Consider the following 6,038-nt stretch of genomic DNA (forward strand, 5'->3'; position numbering starts at 1 on the left):
CATCACACTAAAATGTTAGCTTCCAAACTCAAATTCTTTACAAAGAGCTGTATAAGACTCAGTTTTGAATGACCTATAAATTTGATCCATTACCTGGAGTGACTGACAGTAAAACTGAATTAAAAGTATTAATTCAGTCTGCGAGAACCCGCAAAGTTGAAGTAACAAGAGATGTCTTGAACTGATTTGGAATTAAATTGGAGAAGATTTTATCCCAGAGTGATTAGTCACTGGTTAAAGAGACAAGAAAAGCTTTGGGGGATGATTTTGATAAAGTCTGTTAAGTGGAGATCATGTTAAAATGAGCGCAGCTGCAGTGTGTTGAGCTGCTCATAATTATCTGTCTCTAAATGTTTAAAAAGTGAGAAGGAATGGTAAGTCTCAGCTCAAATGTGACTCTTTTCCACTCGTGCCGCCAGCCAGTGTTATCACGGCTGCAGCACTGTGTCTCCGCTCTAGACGGAGCCTTCCAAGGCAGGAACCCGTCTGCTTATCTTCCCATCTCTAGGGCTGCTTGCACACACCCCTCACTCACATTGTTCTTGGAGTTGATGCGAAAGGAAGCCTTCAAGAAGCAGAGCGTTGAGAACCCTCGGACCCTTCTAGTCCCAAGTTGCCCAGTTAGCAGTGCACATAACACACACCCTTCAGAAACGTTGCTGGAGTCTAATTTCCTCAGTTACCATTTGTGGCTCCGCTCCTTTCCTGTGGTGGCTGATGGAGGTTTCACGCCCAGGGCAGATGCTGCTTTGCAAGAGCTGTGCAGACCTGGCTCTGGGCCGGGTTTACCACTTACTGTCTGCCGAGCTTGGAGAAGTTACTCGACCTCCCAATCTCCTCAGCTCTACGTTGTGGGTCTTGATAACCTACCTTTGCAAAGCTGTTGTGAGGGTTCCAGTCGTGTGCAGAATGCTCCCAACAGAGTAAGTTGTTGGATTGTTACACGTGCCTCCATACCTTGAAAAACCTCAGGAACACCTCAGACTTTCTGAGCAGTACCTTCAAGGTGTAAATGCCTCAGAAACAGGTTAGGTGCACCTGAGATATTTCTCTTGGTTACCCAGAGAGAAATTACGCAGCAAAAGTCCTGCTAGATGAACCACGGGATCTCATAACATGTGGCCCAAAGCTGCAGTCTTTCCCTTTCTTCACTTGGGTAACTTCTTCCATCCTTGGGCCTCAGTGTAAGCGTTGCTGGCTCCAAGAAGTCTTTTCCAGTGTCCTAGGACCCTGGTCATTTGCCTTCCCAGCACCCCCAGCACCGAGCACAATCCTAACGCTTCTTTCATAACAGGAATTGAACAGCGTCTCAGTCACTGCTGCATCCACAGAGCTTAGCATAGTATCTGCCGCATCACAAGTGCTTGATGAATATTCTTTAAATAATTGTGCTTTGGAAAAAAAAGTGGTTTAATGTGTTTCCCGGGACATTAGAAATATGTTATTTTACAGAGAGGAGATCTACCTGTAAATAGTCTCCAACTATGAAAAGAGGGGAGTCGTGTCAGACTTGCATGCCTTGGAGAGGAACGGAGGCTCCCCGTGGGAGCCTGGGGCAGCTCCTTCCCCTGGGCTAGGTCATCGGCTTTCTTCATGGTAGGTGCCCAAGCATTTGTTGAATGCAGGTACTCTGTTCTCCCTGGAAGGAAATTAGCGTTCATCTTCTTATCTCTTTGACAACAGCAGACAGAAGATGAATGGCTTTATCTGAAGTGACAACAGGTTAGAGCCCTCTCCTACCCACCATCCACCGCCACCCCCCCAGCTCCCTTCTACTTTGAAATTTATTTCATTCTGAGTTAGGCTCTCTGTATTCTTCCAGATGACAATTTGCATGACCAAGTGATCCATGCCTGTCTCCACCTCTCTCCCCCCAGTTGCGTATCTGCTTCTCTAGGAGACAGTCCTCGCTGACCTCTCGGGCATTTACTCTGTGGGTAGGTAAGCCCTGGTGCGTTCTGCAGGCTGCACTGGGCTCTAGTCTCTCCTTTACCCAAAAGTAACACATATCTCTTCTCTATATCCAAAACTCTCTTCTCTCAGGCCAGATGTCCCTGCAGAGCTGGGCCCATGGGTCCAGGCTCTTCCAAGCTTACAGCCTTATAATCACAGAGGAGAGAGAGCACACTTCCTCCCAGCTCCTGGTGAGGACCCTGATTGGCTTGGCCCATGTCACATGCCCCTCCCTGGTCCAGTCGTGTGGCTGAACAGAGATTCTATTCAAAGGGCACTTTCATGAGAATCACAGATGTAAAGTTGGAGGAGGACCAGTCCCCCAAAAGAAGGGAGGTGATATTCTGAGTGGACAAAACACTAAATATTCACTACAGGCTCACTGAAGAAAACCTAGAAAATAGATAAGAGGAAAAAGAAAATACACAATCTTTTTATGCAGCATTAGCTATTTTTGACATTTTACTTTTTATCCTTTCAGACATTTTTCCTATGTGAATATGTGTGTACATATGTTTACACATTTTCATATATATGTATAAATGGATATGTGTACATATATATATAAAGGTTACATTGTATTTTCTATTTTGGAACTTAATTCTTTAACATATTTTGAAAATCTTTTCATATCAATAGAATATTTATATGGCATTTTTCTTTCATAGATATATAAAATTCCAGTGTATAGATGAATTATTTAAATTCTGTAATCTGGACATTTATATTGTTCATACTTTTCATTAACTAATGGATGACTTTGAAGTCAGGCAAAGATGTTTGGCATTGATTTGGTTGGGACTAAGGAACAATACTTGTATTTCACACTAGGCACCCTTGGCACGTTATGCTTGAGCACTCCCAAACCAATTTTTCTATCCATCAAATGTGGTCTTTTACTACCAACTGACTAATGGAGATTTTGACCTAAGGTGGAGTTCTACTGCTTACATGCCATTTCCTCTAAGATGATGAGGTGGCCAGCAGGAGCTCAGAGTGGTGGCTGCTCAGGGCTCATGCTGGGTGGCCACTGGAAAAGGCAGCTGCCTGGCTCAATTTCCTCAGTCCCCAGGGCACCCACACCATCAACTGAACTCCATCCTGGGCCCCTAGTCATTGGTAAAGGGTCCCTGGACCCAAGGGAACAGGATTTTCAGAAACTGTAATTACAGATTTTTGAAATATTTTTATGCTCTGTGAGACTAGAAGTCCCCTTCTCTTAGGAGTCTTTGTTTGGCTCATTGTTTGGGGAAGTAGCAGACTGTGGCACATTCTTTAGATGGGAAAGCCCATGACATAAAGTGCATTTTAACAAAATGCATCTGGTTTCTGGTGAAATATTGTCTGGAGGCGGGAGAGCCTGGGAGTTAGAGTTGATGAGAGTTGACGTAGGCAGACTTCTAAGATGGTCCCCAAGATTCTTGGCCCCTGGTGCACACACCCAATAGAACCCCATCCCCTGGAGTGTGGGCCCGACCTGTGACTACGACGAGATGTCACCCCAATGGTTACTCGTCAGTTGACTTTGTGTTAATAAAAATGGAGATTATGCAGGGTGGACCTAACCTCATCTCTTAGAGCTCTTACACGAGCGTCTGGGCCTTTCCAAAAGAGGGGTCTCCTGCTGGCTTTGAAGAAGCAGGTGCCCAGTGAGCCTGGAAGAGGGCTCGAGCCCCCTGTGACACCACAGCCCTGGGCAACACTAATTTGAGGAAGAGTCTTCTCTGTCCTTTATATTCACACTAGCATCTCATCCTGGGGTTGCTTTGCAAAAACAAGTTCTCAGTGAATGTTTGTGAGTACCTATCAGAGGAGCGCTACAGCAATGCTTGTGAGGACCCAGAAAATCATTTTGCATTCCCACCCTCCATCCAACCCCAGTGCCTCCAAACACACTCCGAGGGCTTCTGGCTTCCAGGCCAGAGGCAGTCATGTCACAGTGAATGAGGCCCCAACCCTGGGCAAACCATTTCACCTCCCCAGCCCTGTCTGAGGGGGTGGACCAGAAAATCGCCCAGCTTCTTTCATTTCTGAGGTTGGAGAAATGTGCCCTGGACAACTAATGGGCACATTTTCTGCTCTATTTGACTGTGCCCCCCCATTTCATACCCCGCTCCCTACAGTTACTCTTTGAACCCTAAGTTGAGTGAGAACGTGGAATGTCTGCAGCCAGGGCTGGGAGGTCATCATGCCGCAGGCCGCGTAACTGCACACCCCTCTCCTCCACAGCCCTCTTGCTCTGACAGTCCCCTCTCTCTGCCTCTGCTTTGCTTCGGCCAATTTCCTAACAATGCTTTCTGCAGCGAATCCCCTGGCCTGGTGCCTGTTACTTTTGTTTCTAAATGAGTGTAGATGAGCAAATTCCCTGAACTTCCCTGGCCTGCCTTCTCAGAGACACTCCAATCCAAGTCCTCTTTTAGCCACGCTGGAGCTGCAGACCTTCAGTACAGGGCTGTCCACAGAGGCCGGAGGCCCAGGATGGGCCTTTCCTCGGAGGTAGGCAGCTGGGACATTAGGCAAGACCATACCACATGTTCAGAGACTTCTGTCCCTTTGTGAATCACTTGGATCTTGAGCACATCAGAGCGACAAAGATAAATGAGTAGAAAACCAACGACCTCATCCCAAAGACTGAGACATAGTGTTCCTCTCAGGTGTTCCCAGGAAAAGACAAGTGCTCCTGGATGCCACACACTTTCTAGGACAAAGATGTCTTAGCAGGATAGGCAGGAAGAGAAGGAGAGCAGGGAGTTTTCCCTGCTGCCTGCCCTGCTTGTCAGCTTTGGGCTTGGCCAGGGCCAGGCAGGGGCCCAGGGGAGCACACTGCTGCTTAGAAATAGCTGGCAACAACTCTCCTGAGTTCGGGAGGTTATTTATGAAGGAGAAGGCAAAGGAGAGAAGGGAAAAGACTTCAAACCAGACCTCATTGCCTGTTACGGGACCGTGAATCCCACTCCAGTGGAGTGCCTCCCAACTCTGCTTTCAGATTTGCTCAACCTAGAGTCCTTGCAATGGGAGAACTGCGGAAGAGGGCAGCCTTGGAGCTGTGATGAGAAACTGGCAAGCGGACACCAGGGGACTGGCCTCTGCCCAAATCCCCCTCCCCCACAAGACTATGCTGTCAATGACAGCTAGCCCAAGGGAGCCCCAGAAGGCCACTGAACCATCCTGGGGGCCTTGGGAAGAACAGTTCCACATTGAAACATGATGGTTGCATCCTCGTGATAGGGGCATGGACAAGTCACCTGGTCCTTCTGGCCAGTTTCTGTCATCCCCAGTCAAACAGGCCATGCCCATCTGCTCTGGCCGACAACAAAGGAGGGCTTTTATTAAGATCAAATATGTGAACATTCTTTGAACGTGAGTTTGAAGTGCAGTTACTCACAGGGGCTAATCTGGAAGCCAGACCATGGTGTTGAATTGGATTAGTCATTTTACTGCCTGAATATAGCCACCTGTAAGCTGGAACTTCCTGATGACAGCCTGTCACTTCCACCCAGACCCACCAGCTCAAAGGCCCTCAGACCTCATACTTTACCACCTCACAATGGCTGAGGCAGGCCCCTCATAGTTCCCTTCTTTGTTTAGTGTACACTGTAGAAATACCCAGTTAGGACGCAGTTGAAGGACCCACATTCTCCATCTTGGGAAACGACTATGTGGGAGTGGGCTGAAGCAGCCCTTACTTTGGATTCTGATTTTGATTCCAAGCTGGCACCTCTCTCCTCTCTGGGCTCCTTCAGGGTGACAGTCCTGCCTTTGATAACATCATCGTGTACCTTTCTCAGCTGAGGGTCTGGCTGTTGCCGGGTACACCCTTACCCCCACCTCCATCTTCAAGGGCAGCTACTGTATGTTCCTGAACGGGGCCGGAGCTGGAAGAGGCAAGGAAGGGAATGGGACACAGCTAATGCTGTGTCAAGGCCCCTCTCCTAAGGGATTGTCTTTCCACTTGGAGCTGGAATTCTCTGCCTGTATTTTCCCCAGCAGCTGGGCCTCTGCAGGCTGCCCCTTGGAGCTTCCCTCCCAGGGAAAAGTAGTCTTCTGGGGCAGGGGTTTGGCTGTCAGAGCTCTGAGAGGGGCTG

The sequence above is a fragment of the Equus asinus genome, chromosome 10 (genome assembly GCF_041296235.1).
Source record: "Equus asinus isolate D_3611 breed Donkey chromosome 10, EquAss-T2T_v2, whole genome shotgun sequence".
Taxonomy (NCBI): domain Eukaryota; kingdom Metazoa; phylum Chordata; class Mammalia; order Perissodactyla; family Equidae; genus Equus; species Equus asinus.